We start from the raw sequence: 24,874 nt of genomic DNA on the forward strand, positions 1-24,874 counted from the left end.
TAATTTTAATTTTACATTTTACAAGATTATTTTTCTCTATAATAACCAAGTCGATTTAAAATGAGAAAAATCATAAAATTCTGATAACTTATTAAAATCTCTTGATTTTACCAACCAGAAATGTGAAAAACTTGATAAAATGTATGTCAAAGAGAACACATTAAAGTTTCAAATCCGGAACGATTTCGCGTATTAATAAATGATAAAATTCATTCTAATATTAAATAAATTCAGGAATATATGATGAACTTTTCATACAAAATGATAATATTTGCACACCTATATTGTGGTTATCACACGGGAATATTCTCGCTCCGCTGTAAAAAAAATCGAATTTTACGTAATAAGATTATAAAATGCAAAAATAAAAAACTTAGTTTATCCATTATATAGACATACATAATATTGGATAGAGAGAGGATGCTTATTTGAGATGGTTTGAATTTGTCATCCATGCAAAGCAACATCATCAAATACAATTCTATTTCTCTTCAGAAGTCTTTCAGTTTTCAATCGCTCGATTATGTATCATTTGTCGGCGGACAGAACTTTCTCATGTCGAACCTCGAGAACGACTCCAGAATCTTTCCGTTTACTATATAAAGTTGACGCTTTTTTGATGTTGCGTGAATCTTTTATTCGTCGCCGCATCGCTCCCCTTTTACTTAATTCGCGCAGCATTGAAAACTCAGGATGATTTCCGTCGGTCTTTAAAACGACATTACCATCGCCGTCGCGGCGCGGCGGCGGAGGAAGGCGAGAATTTGGCATAATGTATCGCCCGGCCACCGGAGAAATGTATTATTCATCGCTATGACTGCTTATGTCCTTTCTGACTATCCGCCGCACACCATCCCTCTTTCTCGTGCATTCAAATGCGCCGCTAACTTCGACATCCGCATTCTGCTACCACTTGTGCACCCTCGTTCCTCTCACCGCCATCTTATTTCTCTTTTCGTGTCACTTTCAAATTTTCATAAAAAATATGTTCGCCAATATAAAAAGCAAATCTCTCAAATCACACATTTTATGTTAATCTTTTTCAAATCGCAGATTTATATAAATATCTCAACTTTTATTCAATCTGCTGTATGTCGTCAAACAGTAGCGAATAAAACGGAAAGAACGATTTTGCTAGAATATCTAAAAATTTAGGTAAATACACAGAGTTGAAAATAATTATGTAAGAAATTCAAGCACGATGAGCAATGCTGCTAAAAGTTTTGACATTTTAGAAATTAGTTTAAGAGTTCTACCCACAGTTATTTTGATAATCCAACAAAATTATTTTGAGAATTGAATCCGGTTCTACTTCAGCAAAATGTTCTTTCCGTGATAATTATATTAAGATGACAGCTATACAAGCATTGTTCATCATGTTCTAAGTAATTATTGTATTTTGGCAGCTAACAAAATTATTTTTAATTTATATCTATTATAGTAAAATTTTTAGATACTTTGACCGTGTTATTGTTAATTGCATAAAAAGTATTTTTGGTTATTGTTAATTATAATAAGAAATATTTTTCTACTGATAAAAGCGATCGCTTTTTGACGGACGAACGATGAAACGTCAAAACGTTCGGACAAATGTACGAGTTGCATCTAAAAAAGATGAAGGAACCTCGGAGTGACGTTTATACGTCAGATATGCTCTTCACAGATTTTGTCGACAGTGCTTAGTATGGACACTAGTATTACGTGATATCGGGGTACAATTTAAGAGTATTACGACCAGCTCCGTTCAACGTCGCTCGTCTTCGACGTCGCGATATCTGCTCGATGACAGACAGCCCAGGCAGTCGCTTCCATCTCTTCGTCGTCTCCATTCTACTCTACTTTCATCTTTTCTGTCCCTCCCCGACAATGACATGCGGCACAAATGCATCCACGAAAGGCTCGCAGCCGTGCGACGCGACGTGTGACGAATCCGCGAGAAAGCGCGTTTTTCGGTTCGGAACGAACGACGAAGTTGGGAGAAAAAAAAAAGAAGAAAAGTGAAAATGCGAGGAAAATATCGCGCGTGCGGCACCCCCGTTTTACTCTCGCGGTGATTCTGGTGTGGATACGTGGCGAGAATTCGTGCCGATTTTCTGCGAGGCTTGCTCGTTCGTCGTGAAGACGTCGGCACTTTCCATCGCGACGCTGATATTTCGCGGATATATGTACAACGGAAACAGTGCTCTTTTTTTCGTCAACGCGAAGCAATATTGCGGGCGATGCACCTACCGCGTTACGTTTACCGGTAACGTTTTGCAACGACATCGTGCCTCTGATGGTTTACAGACGTTTATTACAGCCGGGTATCAAAGACAGGGGTACAATAATAAGTCGCTTTATAATAAAGATGTATAGCGACAGATACACTCAAAAAAATATTCTACTCTTTTGCGGTATCCTTTTAATGTTTTTCGTTAGGGTTCCATTGATATATGGCCTCGAAAAGATACTTTAAAATGTAGAGGTACAACTGTAAGATGCTAGATAAGCTGGATTTAAGATTGCAATTTTCTTAATGCTAAAAGAAACTTCTAGGTAGAAGAATCTGTCTTTTAGTGATATATACATCGCCTTGATAAACGTTTTTCATGCATAATTATATATAAATAATTAATTCAGTTTTATTTTACTGTTAAAATATTATTAATTAGCATCACATTCCAAAATGAGCAAAAAAAAAACAGATCTTTCAGAGACCCAGAAGGCATACTTTAAAATAACTAGAATCTTCAGGAGAATTCTCCGACTCTATTTGCATACGCCTTCTTTTATAGATGCCTTCTTCTAACTCTTAGACGTCTTCTTCTTACGAGTAATACGTCCATCTCGTATCGAGGCCACGTATTTACCTCTTAGTATATTCTCTTATTTCAAGAGGCTATTTAAGTTTGCTATAGTGGAATTTCCTATAAAGGAATTTAATCTTGACCATAGCGCTGTCTATTTTTTTAATAAATAACTATGTATTAGACACGGATATATGCTTCATTTATTATTTATTGTTAGAGGAAATTTAAGTTAAGAGGAATTTCTTGCTTATATCAGTAAAACATTTTTTTAAATAAACTATAACGAGTTACTGCGTAACACATAGTAATATATAACTATAAATGGTGTACACGTTAAACTCGTTTAAACTTATTTAACATTCCAGATATTTGAATATCTCGATGCTGTTTAAAATACGAAAAAATAATATTGGAAAACAAAAAAAAATTGTTTCTCGAACATCAAATTCTTCGGAAATATTTTGTCGAATGCGAACAACATCAGAAACGAGAAAGCTGTGACTTACGCTCGCGTAAACAGCTTTTATGTCAACGAAAGCGTGGATTTACAAAATTCACCATGTATTCTGTTAGCAGATATATTACATGGAAATTGTAATCTAAGTTTCTACCGGATTTTGAAGTAGTTGGACAAGCGCCATGACGTTTTAATATTTCAAGTTACCAAATAGCAAATCATAGATTGTCAGTGTTTGCTTTTATAGCCCCCCCTCCCCCCCCCCAGTGATTATTTTTCATTATTATGAAAAATATAATAAAACTAGGATGAACAATCGAAAATAATGGGTGGACAATCACGGGCGCGTTGTGGACAAACGATTCCCGTACATAATTATGAAAAATAATCACTTGGGGGTGGTACAATCTTTTTTTTGTGTATAATTCCTTTTTGGAGGGTGGACAAATGAAAATAACGGGTGGACAAACGTGGACAAACAGTGGACAAACGAATGCAAAATGATTTTACCAAAATTCGCATTTAGGGGTGCCAACTTCACAGAACTGCTCTGAGAAGTCGGCACCCTTAAATGCGAATTTTAGTAAAATCATTATTGCATTCGTTTGTCCACTGTTTGTCCACCCGTTATTTTCATTTGTCCACTCTCCAAAAAAAAGTTATACACAAAAAAATTGTAGTACCCCCAAGTGATTATTTTTCATTATTATGAAAAATATAATAAAAATAGGGTAGACAAACGAAAATAATGGGTGGACAAACGTGGACAAACAGTGGACAAACAAATGCGATAATGATTTTATCAAAATTCGCATTTAGGGGTGCCAACTTCACAGTGCTGCTCTGTGAAGTCGACACCCCTAAATGCCAATTTTGAAAAAAATTCATATCTCATAACTATGTTGATAAAAAAATTCGAAAAAATCATGGAGCTTCTTCCGATGGGTACTATAATATATCAAAATTTCAGCCAAATCAAAAATCCAAAAGTTTTCGAGTGGCACACTTGGGATGGAATGCCCCATATACATATACATATATATATGTATATACATCATATATAACCTAGTCAGCATGTCGCCTTATTAGTTATTTTGCAAATAAACTAATTGGAAAGTTTCTTTGGAAAGTTTTTCAAAGACGTAGCTCTATATATAAGATTGTGCAGTACATCGACCAGAAGCATTCACTATCCCGTCCACTCTTCGTCTTTTTCTACCTTCGGTTTCCATCTTCACGCTGTAACTTTAGCACGCGAAGGGAATAGTCGTGCATCTTTCTCCCTCTTTTCTCTCAACGAGATAAAAAGTTCGGACCAGTCATTGTCAGGAAATAAAATTAACCCGCCCATCCCTCTCTCGCGGTTCACTTTGTTTGTAGATTTTAATGTCCGTTAACGTGGATATATTGCAACAGTACGAAGCCTGCTACAATAATTCAAAGAAGAGTGGTGGGGAAGAAAAAGAGGCAGGAGAAAACGAGAGCTCCTACCAAGATAATGAAAAATATACAGTCCGCGCTTTTATCCAGCGCATAAATGCAACCTAGAACGGCCGACTCGTGCGAATCGCCGACGCGCTGTTCGTGCTTTATCCGAGGATACTCCCTTAGCCTCCGACATCCCGCGTATTTGCGTCATAATTCGTGCAGCTCGTCTGCGGATTCTAATTTACAGAATTTCCAACATGTCGAATAAGCACATAAAACGAACGGTTGGTGTATTATTATCGGTGTTCACGAAGCGCAGTATCAATTTGCAAAAAGTCTTTCAGGAGGTACGCAATTTTGTAACTCGTGCGATATTATTTTTATGAATACAACTCCACGTGATGAAAGTAACTTTTTTTTCCGTTAGCGCAAAATGTGCATGCTGTACGATGAAAATTCACATCAAGAAAGAAGATTGAAAATTCACAAAACGTATAATATGTGTAATGTATATTTTGAGCTCTCTCGACAAAGACGTGATCTCAAATAGCGTTTTGCAGCAAAAAGAATAAAACAGCTTTGTGCTAATACTGTAAAACATTACTAGAAATTCATGAAGAGTCAAGTAAAATTATAGAGAACTGTAGCTGGACAATTAACCTTTGCAGAAAGCTTCTATAGTGGCGCTGAAACAGTCATATTTTACGGCAAGAAACACAATGAAATAATAAATGATAACAAATTTTACTCAAGCAGAGAGAGAGAAGCTATAAGATTTTTAAATTAGAGCCTTTCCCTTTAAAAGCTAATAAAAATCTAATAAAATTTATGTACACGAATCTCTCGGTTTTTCGAGGAGCGGTCTTCTCATCCATCCGCGTCCAAAGTTGGAAGGCTGGCGGACGCAGTTGTATAAACGAAAAAATTTATCGTTTCGTGACATCGTAGACCGAAAGCCCCGTATGTCGACATGCTGGAACTGACACAAAACCGATATATACGGTACGATCCACTGGTCGGCATTCCGCATCCATTGCGCACGCCAGAAACCAGTTTACACCGACTATCATCGACAGATATATGCAAAAAGTTTTATTTGCAATAATTATAACTAATTGAAATATACATGCGCTCGTCCCTCGCGAATGGCTCTAAACATACATCATAGCGATCCAATCGATTAAATTACCCCGGTATGAATAAAACTGCAGCTGTATAACTATAAAGACACCCAACCTAAACACCAACCGGATTATTGCCAAAATTTCAAAGTAAAATTACAAAGTAATTACAAAGTAAAATAATGTTTAGGAAAATATCCAATTTCGGAGATTTACGATTAATGCTCATTGGTACAAACGTGAAAAGTTTTACTACAAGTATAATATTATCAGAAAGATGAAAATTCTCGACTGTGTAACGCGAAACTCCGAAATTATAAATTAATACATTTCCGAACTCTCTGACTAGGATACGTTTCACATATGATTCTCTCAAACGGTTGTACCGTGCGTTTGTCACGCTGACATAGCACGAAATACTACTTGTACATTAAAGATACGCAATCATAATAATGAACACAGCTACGGATTAGTAATGGCTTTGTGCATACAAAAAGAAAATCAGTAATGTATGAAAAAAGAGTCTCCGACATTCACAAAGAACTATAATAATCCTAGTTCGTCGAGAGAGGCTTAAAAGTGTTTTAGGAAAATAATATTAATTTGAAAGGCGACACTTATACTTTGCTGCCTGTACCTTTATAGACATTAAAGCTTTTGTGAAAATGACAACAAACAGCATCCTAAAAGAGGCAAAGAGGATAAAGATCCCTCTTACTCTGAAAAATGACACAGTATAACGTGGCTGCGATATTCAAAATATGTTGAGAAATATATAAAGAATAAATAAGCACGATATAGTAATATATTAATGAATGTGATTCGATACATGTTTAATTTTATTTTAAATGATGTCTCTCGTATTGTAATTAATATTATGCTCAATGTTTTAATAATTAGGAAAATTGCTTGTGCAGTTGGATTATTCCGGTCTAAGTGATTATTAGTTTCCATAATTTTCTTTGACGAGATAATTCCAGGATTATAGCACGTGTTAGCAATTAACGCTAAATTAATTGCGAATGGTTGATTACATAATGAATATATAATATAGATCCACTTCAATTTTCCGCAATGAAACTATATCCGAGACCCCATAGTTTCCAGAGGAAAATAGAAAAATCGATCGGAACTTTATTATACGATTTCATCCCGAAATATTCGCGCGTTTTAGAGCGCACTGTAACCACCGTGAAACCGACTATACGCTTTCTGTATGACAGGGGGTTGAGTCTCGCACTAGGCTCAGTCGAAAGGAGATCGATACCGTCTTAACGAGCGGCCGGAAACTCGCAATTTGCCCCGGAAAGGTACGGCAATATTTTCACGTGGACAAATAAACGATTTGTTTCAGGCGGCGTCGTGGAAGTATATTTCCGTTGCTCGCTCGCGGCAGAAATCTTTTTGTCCGTAAATCTGCTGCTATCATCCGTTGTAGCTATAGACAAGATTAAAGGTTGCTCTGCGAAAAAAAGGTTAAGCACAAGTATAATAACAGTAAAGAAAGAGGGTGCAAAGGCAGGCGCATTGGTGAGAGAATGGCATTAAAGAAGAAATTCAAAGTAATTCATTTCTTTCAGCACAAATAAAAAGATGTTACTTTTATACGTTTCTCTTTCCAATTATCGATTAAGATTCAGATATTCTAACGTTGACTTTATACGTAAAAAAAGTACATCATTTATATTATAATTATTAACATTGGTTCAACAACCAAATTCTCGTTAAAATGTAATACGTATTCCAAAGATTTTTTCGCGCTGGGAACAATGTTGATAGAATTTGTATAGCACGTCAGGATTTTGTGTAAATTGGAATCAGAAATCGAAAAAGTAACATTTTTCAATTTCAACTTTTTTAAATTTAATTTTCGATACTTTTTACGATAAAACGAAAACTTGTTTTTATCTAAAGTCTACGGAATCCAAAAATAAAATTCAAGAGCTTCCAAATAATTCTTAATTTAAAAAAGTTCATTGTACGACTTATTTTCATCAAGTCATGGTTGTTTGAATTTTAGACTTTTTGTATAATTATGCAATTCAACGAGAAATTTTTTTTTCTCTTTCAAGTATACCATAGTATATATTTTCCGCGCTAAACCACGATGCTGTTGCCAAAATTTGCGTAGCACAAGATTTTTAGTAAATTAGAATGAGAGCCACTCCAATTACTGGTATACCCCAATTTACTAAAAATCCTGATTACTGCACGAAGTCTGATGACGGTGTCGTGTTTAGCGCAAAAAAAAAAGGAGTACGTACTATGGCACTTCGAAGAGAAAAGACATTTTATCGAACAAAGTAATGAAACAATATAACAAAAATTTAATTGTAATATTATTTAGGATTGCGACAAGCAAAAATGTAGAATAATGCTCATAGTTATTCATCTATTTTATATACTTGACATAAGAGAGAAAATCTCCCAATTTGCCGATGTGAAAAAAAAAGGTTAACCTCTCAATTGCTAGGAAATAAAATAAAATCGTGTTTCCTCCAATTCCTGTCCGTAAATTAGGTTTGCGTAAACACCAAAGGACCGAAATGCAGAAGCCGCGCTGGGATTAAACCCTTGATAAGCAGGAAAATTCGTTTCGTCGCTAGCAAGACCGTGATCCACTTAACTTGTTGTTCGTGCTGGGGGTAAATATGGCAAAATGTTCTCATAACGAACACGGCAAAGAATGTTCACAGTTATTATTTAGTCGGCAAGGCTTCTTGTACGGTAAGGGATTAAAGAAAAAAGGCTGTTTCACGGTAGTCCGTCCGCGGGTCTCGTAGATTATAATTATTTTCAAAATTCTATCACTCTCTCCGCAAAGTTGCGACTCAACGATCTTCAGTTAAGGTCTCCGGTAGTCAGCGCATATTTATATGTAAATTAAGTTGTATTTGCAGTCATGCATGCCCGGGCTTAATTCATCCAATCCGAGTTGTCACGAAACAGGCTTGGAAGGCACGGGGGAACGCCGCGCGCGATAATCAAGCGGGATCATTCGCCTTGCTTCATGCACGCGCATTCTCAACATGGGAGGGTGAAAAAGTTACACGAGCGCCGAGATTAGTATCTCCCACTTGCTCGTGTATCGACCCGCGAAATTGCAAGTACCTTCCCTCCTCCCACTCGCGATGTATGTACGCTTCGTTTCCCCCTAACTTTCCCGCTGCTATTCTTCTTATCCCCTTTCTCTCTTGTTTCCTTCCTTCGTAATTCTTTTTCCCACTGGCTACCCGAAGGAGAATGCATTGGTTTTACCGGAGTATAAAGACTCAAGAGAGCGCGAAAATTCAAGCGTGCGGTTTATTAATGGCTGGGATTTGGCAATGTTCAAAGCTCATCTTCAATGGGGTACTATATTACGAAAGATTACATGAGAACTCGATCGCATAAGAATAGAAATAGCCGGATAATAGTTGAATAAAGAATGGAAACACGCAGACAATTTGTGCTTGTTGAGAAGAACATTATATATAATATCATAAAAAATTTTACTAAAAACGAGACATTGTTATGAACTGTGCACCAATTCAATACCTATCGTTTTAAAATATCTAGCAAACTATTTCCCAATAATCAATTATTTGATAAATTTAATTATCTAAAATACCTAACAAACTATGTTTTCTCAATAATCAGATATTCGACGTGTTTAATATAATATAATTTGCAAATAACATTGAAAAGCCTTTCGTAAAATTGAATTTGTATTTCACATATATTGATTCTTATTTCTGTCGCCTTCTGCAGAACGTTGTATTTCAGCATTCGTTATTCAGCTGACGATAAACAATAAACGCCACGACGCTGTCACGTCGGTGACAGTCGTGAGGCGGATGTTTCGCGCGCGTTACTGCACCCTTAATCCCTTTCTCCCCTCCCCTCCCCTCTCTCTCTCTCTCTCTCTCTTACTCTCTGCGATACATTCCGCTTGCGTTTCTTGCGTTAAGCTCGCCCGCCAGTCAGTCAGTCAGTCAGTCAGTCAGTCAGTCTCTGGGATTCCAATCTTGCAGAAACCAAAGGTAGAGAGCCCTGCCGGGTAGGTAGGCAGGCAGGCAGGCGTCACGACGTCACACGTCACAGACAGAAAACCGAGAGGACGGTGAAATTTCGACGTAAACTCCTGGGTTACGCGAGCTCTCGACTCGATCTCTCGCGGTTATGTTAATGGAATTAAGAGCGAAAAGGAGAGAGAGAGAGAGAGAGAGAACAGACGGAAGATAGCGAGGCCGAAATCTACCTCCGATGAGAACTCTCATCCGATTTGCGGCCACGTCGTCTTCCTGGCGGCGTAACTTCCTAATTATTACCGTCTCGCGAAGAAACTTTTATATCGTCGTTATACTGACGTATATTAGGGCTTCCTCTCGTAACATTAACCTGTCAAGACACTAATTTGACGCGCCCGCGCGCGCAATTCACCGGCGTCGAATTCAGGGTAATTAGCGCGCATGCTACAACGAAGCGACCCACAAGTTAATTCATTCAAAATATTTATCAAACATTGCATATACATTACATAATATACATACATATGCACTACCTGCAAATCTGTTTTAAAATATTTTCCATTCATGAAGATATTTTTATTCATTAGCAAGTAAAATTTATGTTACTTCGTATATAAAAACATGGAATAAAATCAGAGTAAAGCTTCTAAAGTCGCAATAAATATTTCGAAAAATATTGCCCCAAGTTTTATTCATTACAAAGTACTGATTACACTGATCAGATAAAAAGTCCGTTTTGTGGCTAACACGCTAATTTAAAATACCACACCCGCAAGTCATTAACTTCTTTACAAAGGAAAAAAATTTGAAGTTTGAAAGTTGCGCAATTCGTTCTGTCCTTCTTACTAGGATCAGATCTAGTGTCGCTTAGGCGTGATTTTACAAGCCGGCTCTCACGGAACAAGCCGATCGCGTGATTCGCACGCGTCGCGAGTCACCAAACTTCAGATCCATTATGCAATCTGGAATTGCACGCAATAAACACTTTGCGAAAATAACTAATTTCGTATCACTATCAGTTCAAAAGCATTTACCTATAGCTTAGCGACTAGCTCGAAGGTCGAACGTCCCTGGAGACAATTCCAAGGGTAATGCAAGTGCAACGGCGAACCCCGAACAACCTTACGACCCTTAAAGACGGACATACTCGCATACATATATAACGGAGAAAAGGAAGGAAAGAGACGGAAAGTGAGGAAGAGAAAGGGAGAGAGAGAGAGAGAGGGGGGGGGAGGGGAGAGAAAGAGAAGAGAGGAAGACCCTTCTGCTCGTAAACCGCGAGCATAAGAACGGTTAATCGCACTTAACCCCGCCGACGCGACCTTGCCTAAAGCATACATGAGACGTCCGTGGAAAAGGAGCTTAGGGCCGTTATTTCCGGCTTTTCCGCGAGCTTCCTGAAAACGCGAGATAACATAATTCGCCGCGAGTTTACTAAACGATATCATGAACGGCGTTTCGTTGTTAATAATACACGCAGAGTACATGGAAGCGCGTAATTAGGTATATTACGTAACAATAGCACAGACGATGTGCACAGAAGATGTGTCCGTTCATGACTGTACATGATACATAATCAAGAGGATTGCCTTTATCTTTGTGGTCAGTTTTGACAATGTCGGCTATTTTAAAACTCTCATTTTAATTTTAAAAACAGGCAAAGGGTAAACTTAAACAGAGACTTATTTAATGAACGAGAATAACTGGAAAAAAATGAAACTATTAACTTCTACCGTAAATTAACAATACTACCTAATTAAATTAAGTATTTTTTAAGACGCATAATTAATATGAATATATAATAAATAAAAAATAAAAGCTCTGAACGATCGAGTCGATTTTTAGTGCTAAATAATTCGGTGTGAATATATAGGTCTGCTTTATTCCTGTATTCTCTGAATTAGCGCACGATATAAATACGTTTGATATCCACTTTAACTTATTGCACCGTGTGCACTAGTTCAGAAAGTGTAGAAATAAAAAATAGACCTTATATTACATATCCAATCCCGCAAACTGTATATCGAGTTTAACTTTCAGTTTTGATACGCAATCTCAACAGAACTAGGGGAGTAATATTACAAATTAAATTGACAAGCAATTTAATAATGGATATCGATACTCGTAGGCAAAAAGACTTAATAAAATTTGGCAATAAATAAATTAATATTACTTCGTAATAGCTGCAGGTACGAGTGAATATTAGACAGAAAATATTAAACCTAATAGTTGACAAACAATGCGATAGCAGATGTTACTAATGTTTGCACTATACGGTGGACCATCTTTAACAAATTCCCCTCGAAGAGAGGAAAATCGGATTGCCGTAGTCTCTCGGACCGAGAGCGGCGAGGAATCTTGTCAGGGTCAGAGGTTATCAGCGAAGGGCCGCGTGATGCAGTTTGTATGCGCTCCTCGGAACGGCACCCAAGGGATACGTGACCCTCAGAGCCTGGCATCTCCGAGGGCTTTGTCGTCCAATGGAAATTCTCGATAGCCGGTCACGCACAGAGGAGAGAAATAAAATAAAAGAATGGAACAGGCGAGAAATAACATAAAAGCGATGCGCTTACGGATGTAACGCAACAACGTATTCGTGATACGTAAAGCTATTCTTCTATGAAACGGGATGCACGTAGTCTGTGTATACCTATATACTGCAAAATGGAGTATATATGTATATATACATATCTCACTTTCTATTTATACGCATCGCGCACTGCAGATTGTATAAAATAGGCAACAATAGCGGTCGCGTTTGCTCTTCAAGTTAACTACAAGGCTATTCTGTAACTTTCCGCGTTATAACAGCGCTAAGGAAGTTCGCGTCACGCCATAATGCCCATTATGGCAACGTCATAAAGACAATACGTTGCCGGTTATGCATTTCTCGTAGTTAGAGAAATTTTTCAATGGTTCAATACAGTAATGCGATCATTTGAAAAGCAGAAAAGGAGAGAGAAGAGAAATAGCGTGCCGCTATACACATTATATATTTACATATCTATTTTCGGACTATATACGCATATTTGCTTTTTTCGATACGGTTATTCAATTTAAAATTGCATTATGTTGCGCCAATACCTCTCAACGCGGAATTGCGATGCCGTGTAAGTGAGTCGTGTACGATCGCTCGTATCCATTGCAAACGTATGGGAGTTTCCTTTAGCCCCGCGGCATCTCGTCAAATATTGAAGACTACTGATTCGGAAACTGAAAAAGCTGTAGGAACGAAGAAGTATCGGCGGAGGAAAAGCAACGTGGCTATTCGTAGCGCGTGAAAACGTTCAAATGCAACAAATCTCGAATAGCGTCTTCTTCGAAACACGCAAACAAACGCTTCTGAAAGAGCTTTCGCAAGTGTTATTCTGTTACTGGTCTGCAAATTATGTTTGTTTATGGTTGTTCTTGTTCGAGCATTGCAAATTCTACAATTGATGTTAAATTATAGAGAATTTATTTCTCGTATTAAATTTATAAAATTTACAAAATTAGAAAAAATATATGAAACTTGAGATAATATATATACATATATTTATACAATATAATAAACATATATCTTCGCAGCATGAATAACAAATACATCGGTACAGCGTTTCAAGACTGAAAATCAATTCGGCGAGTAGTTTGGCAGAATTTAATACGCAGTATATAAATTCACATAAAATTAATATTTAAGCAATAAAAATTCAGTTTCTATCGTTACGAACTTGATTTCTTATTGGTTGTATATTCCCATGTCTCTAATAATATTCTTAGTGATTAAAAATAGTTGCTTTTTAACTGACTTAAATTACTTCACACACACAAGTTAAATAATAAAATTAAATTTTTTCATTCTTCAAATATTTGAATTTAAAAGTCTCTTTTTAGCGTTTCTAAACCCAGTTATCTATCGATCTAAAGAACGTATAAAATTAATTGTTAATTGAAATGATATCCACTTTTGGAGAAAAAAAAGTTAATTTAGACGACTCTCAAGGCTTGATTAAATTTACTCGAATAGAACGTTAAATAAGTTCAAGAATTAAAGATTACTTTACTAAGTAAAAGAATTTGCAAATTCCAATCACATTTCTTCGTATATAACCGAGACCATCGCGAGAGAAGCATCTTAGGCATTTCCGTCGCACGCAAGTTGTCGGAGAGAATGTTAGTTTCCCCGATTTACCTTGAGGCACGGGGTTACCCCGGATCTGCTTTCAGTTCTTGCCACTTATCGTGCCAAAAGCTATCCTCGAGCCATTTTTCGCTCTATCCCTCGATTTCCCTTCCTCCTCACGTATTTCTACAACCGTTCTTTCCTTCATCCATCTACGTCTCTCACACTCACCTCGCCAATCTCGATAAAAATGCGCGAAAAATCGAGCGATCGCATATGCTATTGTCAAACAAAAGCATTGTTTGCATTTGATCGAACTAAAAGATTTGAGCGCAAACTATAAAAATTTTATACGATAGCTACATCATAAGAGAGAAAATTGTCAATTGCCGCCACGAATTTCAACCGGAGAACGAAGAAAGACGGACGTAAAAAGAGGGTAAACGGAGGTTAAATCCGATTTCGATGTTGGCACGACGGCGGTCGCCGATGATTGTGTACTATTACGGGGACCACTATTTTTCCGAATCAACAGAAAAGACACGGCCTGGTTTCGTTATACCTCGGCAACAATAAAGTTTCATTTAAACGATTTATTGCAACAACATACAACGCGATTTATTAATTCGATATAAATGTGTAGTTTCCATCTCACTGATTTTATTGTTCTTTAGATATGTAGAGAACGATGTTTAGGAAACCCAGTAAAAAAATTAAAGTTTTATATGATAAACGGAGGAATGGCATTGTGTGTGGTTTAGAAAGCATATACTTATACGAACAGTGAAGTGTTTGAAAAATCCATGTAAAACGGTGCAATCGTAGATCTTCTTTCGTAAGAAAGGAAAGAATGTAAGGTAGACTTCATGGAAAGTCGAAAACTTATGTGAAACAGTACAATCATAGACCTCGTTTTTTTTGTTCTGTATAAGGAGGGGACGGGGATGTAGACTTTGCTTCTCGCGTGGAAGGTTATACATTCTGCAAGCCTTTAATTTGTTATATCTTTTAAAGCCAACATCCCCTATTTAATTTTTGTAGGGAATATTCAGAATCAGAACTCTCATCTACAGCACACAGAGCTCTCTAAAGTCAACAAAATCGGTGAGGTAATAACCTAAACTGCACATTTAACTAATAATCTTCGTTTTTTATACGAACTTTCACTTCTCTTCGCCCTATCAGGATAACTTCAGAAAATTCAAATTATGTATTTCCGCTATTCTGACGAAATAAAAGAGGACGATCAGCACCATCGTGACATTTATCACCGATGACCAGCGATCGCGTGCAGCAATGTGCTATTAATTTGAGGGCATTTGAGAGAAATTTACGGATGGATAGAGATGCAAATGAAAATTTCGCTCGTGCGTAAATGAAGCTGTCGCGAAAGGACGAGAAAGACCAGACCGTCAAAGTCGTTTTATTAAACGGATCAGAGATGCGCGCCGGACGATGGAACAATCGATACTCGGCTGCATACTACTTTTTGCTATTGTAAAACGAATCTACCTGTTCCGAGGCAATCGTTACCGGCAATAAGTCCACTCGTTATCGGATACGCGGGTCGCTGTGTCGTCCTCGATTGCGCTGAGAGGAGGTATTACCATAAGGCAGCGAGATTCATTGTCCCAAGCGTTTTTCTGTCCTATTAAGCGATTTCGTATCCGGCCCGGAGTCCGTTCGTCGTTCAGCGGCTTCTTCATCGCGTACAAGAGAATTCCATTAGTAGCCATCCACGCTGCGCGTAGCACTTACGATTATGTAGAAAATGAATCCTCCCACCCCCTTTTACCCAATCCGATGTTCTTCGCTATCTTTCATTTTTACCCTCTCCTGCCCGAAGAGAGGGTGTATCAATAATGCACAGAGCTTATATTCCCATTACCCGAGGAAAAAGGTCAATTCCACGTTGGTCGGATCTGTCGATAAAATTATCGCGATGTAATGTGTAATATCTTCAGAAATTCAACGTACCTTAAAATTGTTCGTGAAGATAATTTATTTCGACGTAAAGAAAATAAACTTAATCAATTAAAAGAAATAATTCCATTTTAGAGGAAAGTCGAAGCTGATTCACGTCTGCCTAGCTGGCCCCCTCACTTAACAAAATCTCAATTTTAAAAATTGTATAATAATGCGCTATTTATGCGTTACACATTTCCGCAAAGAAAAATTTTTGCGCTCATTCCGTTTAGTTAACAAAAATTTTTTTGTGGGGGGGCTGAGTAGGCATCAAGTCAGCCCCCCCACCCGTTAAAAACAATCGAATTGGAAAATTGAAAACACAGGATTTATGCGCTATTTATGCGCTATTACCAATGCACACAGTTTTAATTTTTGCACTGCAACCCTTAAGACACTTCCCTCTTAGGACGAACAGACACATTCGCACCTAAGTCGTTAAAAATTGCAAAATTAAATACTCTAACTAAGGATTGCAGCGCAAAAATTAAAACTGTGCATATAATAGCGCATAAATAGCGCATAAATTCTGTGTTTTCAATTTTCCAATTCGATTGTTTTTAACTTGTGGGGAGGCTGACTTGCTGCCTACTCAGGCCCCCCACAAAAATTTTTTTTTTAACTAAACGGAATAAGCGCAAAAATTTTTCTTTGCGGAAATGTGTAGCGCATAAATAGCGAGGCATTATTATGCAATTTTTTAAATTAAGATTTTGTTAAGTAGGGGGGCCAGCTAGGCAGACGTAGCGGATTCTGCTGCTTAAGTATTTCAGTGTGAATTTATATCATTATATTTGACGTGTCAAATTTTTTTTAGCCTTAAAACGCAATTATGAACAGGCCTCATTTATTGCCTCAGTCAGGATTCAAACCCAGATTTCACCATAAGAAGCTACGACAATATTTATTTATTTTTCGCAATAAAATTATTTACAGAATTTAAGATACACTTAAAGAGATATTTACATAAAGATGCCTATGAATCTCAATACTATAAAATTACTTGTCAATCTAATTTGTGATATTACTACTCTAGTTCTGTTAGGATTGCGCTTCAATTCGGTGCGTAATTTGCAGGGTTGGGGGGATTTGTAATATGTAATATCTAATATTTAATTAATGATCAATAATATTTATTAATAATAATAATCAATAATATTTATTTATTTGATAAAATAAAATAAATAAACTATGAGAGACAACAAATCAATTAAGTACGAAGATATAATTCAAGCAACGGCGATCTAATCAACACGTTCACGACGTAAGGGGCGCCTCGCTCTCCTCGCGATTAATTACGCCGCACCCGTCAATCAAGCGCTTGCGGAAATGTCCAAAGTTTCGATTTCAATTAGGCGAGTCATACGCCGGCCGTCCGTCTCTTGAGATAAATGATATTGGACAGTTTTACGGAACTCCCGACTTCCTCATCCCTCTACGGTTTCTTTGCGAGGAAAGAGTCTCAGAAGAGTAAGTTAAATTGCGCCCGGCCGTGAAAACTGCCTGACCAGCGTCGAAACTATAAACAACTATAAATAACTATAAACAGGAGGAGCCCGTATATGTTCCCGGCGCGGGAGCGTTTTACGATCCAGCATGGAAAATCTTTTACCGGTTAAGCTAGACGGGCTACGTGAACCCGTACCTCTTTCACTTGTCGTTTCGCTCTATTGTCCGATATTTCAGGTGCGCGCGACGGAAAGGTACGGATTATGGATTGTAAATGTTACGAGGATTTATTTGTCATTCCGCCGGTAAGATTCGACGCCGTGAAACGAGGTATTGTAAACGGGAGCCACCGGTAAAAGGAAGTTCTATGGCACATTTGTCTTCCTACTCTCGGATTTATACGAGCACTCCGTACATAATATAACGAAAACAAATTTCCTTTCTTCGCAAATTCTTTCTCAATCGTATCTCCTTTTTCTTCTGTCAATTTCTTAAATATTTTTATCATTTCTGAGATAGTTCGGTTAATTACATTGAGAGAACAAAATGATTGGAATTACGATAAGATAATTATAATTTAAAGTGATTTTTTAGACAACTATATATTTATATTAATAATCGCAACACTGTTTGGGAATCTTAAGTTCTTTCTTAATATATTTTTTAGTTATTATTATCACATAAACAGTGAATTTAACAAAATAGTTATATTCATTATAATTGCGATTGCATTTACTAAATAAAAATATTTATATTTTATTTATCACTTATATCTTGATATTTTATTATATTAATATTTAAAATTATCATAATTTATAGTATAACTTTTTATGTTTAAGAGACCTATTGGTTAATTACTAACATTATAAGAGTAATAATTATAAAAATACAACTCATAAAAATAATTACTTTACCATGCGCGCAATTATAGTCAGAAATATCAAACACTTTTCTCTCAGTGTACAAAGAAAATGCAAAGAGCGCGTAGTATGCAAACGTAATAACGAAGATTAGAACTAACAAGTTTGAGACGTGGAACATACTTAATCGCAATTTTCCAAGAGATCAACTCTGCGAGGTAAACGTGGCCGATAAGAGGAAAGTCTCACGAACGCGGTTTTTAATTCACAGCGGCCAATTGAGCGAAATCGTACCGCCAATTTCAGTTATCTGGCTGCTGCAGACTGTGAGCTCTTCGGGATCGTATAATGGGACCCGTGTTTTCTTACGTTGTAACGTATAAAATGCTGAATTGCTACTGGCAGATTGCTTATCGCGCTGATGAGGCGGACAGACCGAACGTTGGAAAAACGGAAAGAATCTCGCAAGTACCCGGATTGGCTTGAAATAAATTTCCGATTTATCGGTGTAGTAAATGCACTGACAAGTAGCCGGTTAATCACTGTAGAAGACAAATAAATATCACGGTAGTATTACAAGACGTCAAACGTAAAATATCTGAATAAATATATAAAGTAAATGATTAAAAAATTGTAAATTTTTCATATACATGATAATTTACATTATGCCTTGCAATATTTGCCTCGCTTTTCATTTATAATGCATAATATTAAAATATGGGCTCGTAGACGCCCTTTGTATGCGCGTGGGTCTCACGGCAACGCCTCTGATCGTAATGCAAACAACAATCAAGCAACGTTGATCGATCACTTTGGGAAAAAACAATTTTGCAAACATTTACGCGGCGCGGTGCCAGACGTCCCCTGTTCTTCGTTAACGAGACACACCTATATTCCGCAAGCGCGAATACGGATTTGGTCGCCCACGCGCGATTTTCAACCCCTCTCTCGTTCGTAATACTGACACAACGATACACGAAAAAAAAAAAGGGGGGGGAAACGCCGCAGAGGGGAAAAAGGGAAACGCGGAGGGTTACACGTCCCTGCAGACTCGACACAATAGGGCACGCACAATGCAACGTCGGTCGGATAAGGGGGTGCGTGAAGGGCGGGCGACGGGCTGCGAAAAAGTAGGAAGAAGGGTGCGCACCCTCGCAATCCGCGACGACGTTCTGCAATCCGTGAATGTTTTCGACGAGAGGCTTGACCCGCGCGACTCGCCTCTCTCGTGCGCTAATAAATAATAACGGTGGTTAAGGGAGGCACTTTCCGAGTGTGCCTTCACTAACGGGATTATACGACGGGATTACAGAGGACGAGTAGAAAAGAGAGAGCATTTCGTGCACGACAACGAAGTCTCGAAATACCTTAAATCAATATCACGCTGAAATTATTGAACAAACATCACATTAATTGAAGAACGGAACTACTAGAACGAATTGTCGGAAATGATATTCTGGGATTGTAGAAAGGAAAAAATATCTTCTATATTAAGATCTATAATATTATTTTCTCTTACGAAAGTGTTACTAATATGATAGCACATTATTGTCAAAATAGATCGAAACTACTTCAGACAGTTCAAAAAATATATGTATATTTTTAACAACACTTTATATATATATATATAAGTAAAATCAAATATAAAAAAATTAAATTATTATATTAAAAAAGTATTATTTAAAGATATAATATTCATATAAAACGTTTTATTTAAAATTATATTACTTAAAACAGAATAATATGATAAAACCAATGTTTTTATATCTAGGAGTACTTTCAAAAATATTAAAAATATTATATACGAACCATAATCATAGTCTCTTCTCTTAAAATCTCGCTTTTTTTTTAAATATTTATAGCAAAATGTTACATAATATTTCTAAAATATTCGGTAAATTTCCCATAAATCCATTAATATAAATATATTTAGACAGCTTATTTAAAAATGGAAGTCAAATTTAACACCACGCGAATATAATATTTAAAACGAGAAGATAACCTATTTAAAATATCACACTCGCGCGCGACGTTAAATTCGACTTCCACTCTTAAATAAGCCATCTAAATCCCGATCTATCTCTACCGTTATCCGTCGCGTTATTATGGCAGCGACCTATGTCCTCCCTCGTATACTGATAACGAGGTCTTTCGTGGTCTTAACACGACGTCGCCGGATCGATAATATCCTCCCCTATCGACTATTCCGCGAGCCTGCCGGTGCATTCCACCGGAAATGACTGCTCCTCGTGCGTGTTCCGGCATTCAGGCAACCGCGGGAAGATTTATCGCGTATTCTCGTGCCGCGATCTCGTTGCCGAACTGGTTAGGCCACGGATCTACGAGCGACCGTTCACGAGCCTCAACCACGACGTAAAGTGCAACGCTGCACCCCCCTCCTAGACACGCTTCATCGAAACTCGGACAATGGGGATTATATTGTTAATTAAAGGGAATACATTGCAGGATCAAATGATAGTCGTTGTTCCTTTCACGCATAACACGCTACCGGATTATATGTACATGGAGCGATCATACATTCCCCTTTCTGCTACAATATGTAACGAGGTACGTTCCTAATGAATCCTAAACCGATTCATCCTTAAAATAAACATTACAGTTCCAAATGATTCGCACAAAGTATATCGTATTAATGTGATCTATTTGATATCAATTTTTTTACTCCATTCTACTCCCGCGGTGAAACAAAGAACGGAATTTTCCATGTGTACTGAGATCGTGTAAATTTAAAGCTAATTACAGTGTAAATTAATGCATAACTGGTATAAATATCGTAATGATTTCCAATAGACAGAACTTTCAAGCGTCAAGAATTGTAATAAAGATTCGACAGACGAGGAAGTGAATTATAATAGATAAGTAGAGGCTACTTGACGAGAGAGAATGAAACAATTCCGAATAATGTCTGTTCAGCGCGGTGCCCGTTCTTCTGCTACTACTCGTCTAAAATTTGGTGCCAGATGAGTTTCTATCCAACTTTCAGTTCTTATGACTGATTACAAATCTACTAAAGTTAAACCTGCAGACTAAAACTGATAAATCAGATTATTTCCCCATTCATATATATATAAATAAAATTTATTATATTCATATATTATTTAAATTATTATTCTTGTCGACCGTATAATAGTTTCTGACTTTTGCTTTTTGTTTTCATTAATATTAAAAATGTTTGATGAACAGATCAATATTATTCATTTATTCACTACATGTTGCAATCAATTTCCATCTTCTGATATTTAATATTTACAGAATTGAATATCCACTACAAATTAAAAAATATCCATTTAGAGTTTAAATAAATAACCAATATATTTTCTTGTTAAATTTATCCAGTTATCCATCTGCGAATTACTTTTATAATTTATAAATAATATACACACACATTGTTAGTGTTCTAACATTACAGTGAAAACATTATATTAATGTTAAGGAAAATATCTATAATTAATATACGGGAAGAACGGTTTTGTTGAAGTATATATTAAAAAATTTAGATATAGATCTAAAAATAATCGTATAGAAAACTCAAGCAATGCTGCAAGAAATGTCGTTCTAGTAAAAAGCTCTACATAAATAGTTTAATAATTCAATAAAATTTATTTTCGGATCATCCATACTTTTAGATCCTTCAGCAAGCCCGTTATTTCTATGCATTAAAAAACTAGAAATTCTCTCTTTTTCTGTTTTTCTAGCCCTCCTTATGTACTAGCAATCAAACGGTGATGAATAAGCATGATCACTCTCACACATTTCCTGTAATGGGAATTCTATGGGTTTCTCTTTCATCTCTTGTTGGCAACCGGCATAAAATGCTGAATTGGCGCCATTCGCGCGTCCAATTTATTATCCGCCACCATCAACGAATCTCAACCACAGGCGGGCTCCTTTCTCTATCAATCGTTGGTCCGATTTTCAAGCTCGAATCTTCCCACTCTCGTAACCCACTGTGGTGCCTGTATAAGCCCGCGGATTCGACCGGCATCGAATTCCCTCGTATTCCACGGCGATGTCGGCAATGGGAATAGGGTATTTTGGGATCGTTTGTCAATGCGCCAGCATTATGTGATCATGCGAAATCTATGACTGGGAAAAAAATGTGCTGAATTTTAAGTGTGCGTGAATTTATCAACGACCGCAGCACGTATAATACTCTCTCTCGTTTAAGATAAACGTCCCGCGATTGATGATTTTATTTTCAATGACTTTAATATACGATCATTTTAAATAAAAATACCATTACGAAAGAAAAGCGACAATCCTGAAAACCAGCGATGATTGATACTTTTCCATTAGCCTCAATAAATAAAAATGTTTTCTTTAAAATCTATAATAAACAGATATATTTTTGTTTTTTTAATAAATATTTCCAAACGTATTTGCGCAGACTATACCGTGTATAAAAATACTACGATTATATAAATTCGTGAATTTCACAAGAGTTTTCAGGTTCTCTTGTCGCGAAGGATCATCCAAATGTGTTAAGAATTCCGTCGCTAAAGCCTCGCAACTACGAGGCGTTAGCCACAGCATTCCGCGTAGTAAAAACGGCGAGTTAATATCCGAAAACTCGGCTTTTCTTCCCTAGCAAATCTCCAGTAATACGAGCTCGTGTCCCGCCCTCAGGCGGCCAGGCTTTCGTAAAGCTCCTAGAAACACTAAAAGGAACTCCGTTATTTTCAAAGTTTTAATGCTCAGTCCAGATCTTCCGCCTACGCGCTCGCTTCTCTTCCCTTCTAGACTTTCTGTCTCTTCACAGAAACGTTGCGAGAGAGCGCGCAAAATAAATAAGGAAGAGAAAGAGAGAGAGACACATTCTCGAGGATAATACGTACAAAGTGTACCGAAACGCGCCGCCACGCCACGTGCTACCTATTTCTTTCGACTTTCCCCTCCAGAATGAGAGTCTAGAGCGCGGCGCCACTTCCGGTAGCGCGGAAACTCATTTTCCGCATCGACGATCCTCGAGATTGTCGCGATGCGTAGAGCGGAGAACTAGACGGACAGCTAACTACCTCCCCCGCAGAACTACGTTCTCGCGACGTGACGACTCCGGGGCCGTTTTGCGTTACCCGCCGGAGTTCATAAAAATTCATGAAACGAGCTTTCATGCATCGGTCCATCGTAAAATTTCGACGAACGTTCGCGGTGAATAAAAAAAAAAGAAAGGATATAAAAAAATTAGTCATCCTTAATCGCGGGATTGCAGCAATAAAACTTTTTTTTTCCTCTTCGTTTATTTACCTAAGTCTCTCCTTGCTGGAGAACAAATTAATAACGTTATTCGTGATTTATATGTTTAGTCTCGCGAGTGAACCATTTGTGTATTTAATATGACAGATTGTATATGGTGCCATATCGGAAAATATTATAAACGTTGCGAGAAACGCATTTGCATTAAAATGGTAGAAAAACGTATGCAATATATAAATTTTCAATGTTCATAAATTATAATGTGAAATACGGAGATTATAATAATTTCAAAATGTTCATGTGTTTCAAGATAATAAGAATATTTTTACAAAACTGCACACGTCGAATGAGTTGTGTTCCTGAAATCATGAAACGCTTAAAAATGCGAAAATTTTTGTATCTATCTCTCGCCGTGGGGTTGAGGCCATTTATCTGTTCCTTAATTCTCAGAAAAATCCGATAAAAGAACGGGTGTGAAGACTGGCCGTCATAAATCCAGATGATAGTCCGTCCCTGGCGCGTGCACGCTTATATATCACGTGTGTTCTGTAAATTCTGGTAATGCCGCCGAGGAACCGTTAGTCAAATCGAATCTGATCGTGTTACTTTCGCAACCGCACGACCTCAGGGCGTTGTTACTCTTGTCGCAGATCGCGTCTTATCGATATCTCTGACCCCGATAAATCGAGAACAAGGATCCCCCCAGCCTCTTTTCTCGCTCGTCTACTGAAACTCGCATGCGGCGTACTGACAATAAATCAACGCGAAGAGCCATTAAAAAAAAAAGAAACATCTTGAATTCTGAAAAATTACCGTCGACACGTATCTGCCTTTCATTCAGAAAAGAGAAATATTTTTTGATATCAATATGTGCATTTGATCACATTCTTTGTGTGATCAAAATCTGAAACTTACTCTTCTTTGGTGAAAATTCATAATCCTTTTTTTTTTCAAACCACTATTTCAATCGAGCGAACAAAGTACACGTTTCACGAGCATTAATAAAAGGTATATTAAAGCGTAGACAAACGTAAAATTATAACTCTCGCAAACCACTTTTTTAATGCGCTGATTCGCATAAAATTCACATCCATTGTGGCACACCGACATGCTCGACGAAAAATTAAAATTAATTTTAATTCTACTTCATCCGTTAGCCGTTCTAAGTTTTTTTAATATTCGGTTTAAATGTGGCGAATATTTCTCTACACATTCATTCGATACTTTTAATGCTTTCATCGTTCAGACAAAACTCTGCCAAAAACGAGGAAAAATATATACATCTATATTGCCGAGCATCTAATTATTACTTTTCATATCCCGTGCTTTTCGTCGAAATGCGCCTCTTCACCGACCAGTGTATAACATCAAAAAACGAAGGTATACTAAATGAGATCCCCTCATTGCGCACGAATCATATTGTTTCGTCCGAGTTATTCTCATTCTGCGTATATGATGTCATGAAACATAAAACGTATT

Source organism: Cyphomyrmex costatus, unplaced genomic scaffold (genome assembly GCF_001594065.2).
Source record: "Cyphomyrmex costatus isolate MS0001 unplaced genomic scaffold, Ccosl1.0 scaffold36, whole genome shotgun sequence".
Taxonomy (NCBI): domain Eukaryota; kingdom Metazoa; phylum Arthropoda; class Insecta; order Hymenoptera; family Formicidae; genus Cyphomyrmex; species Cyphomyrmex costatus.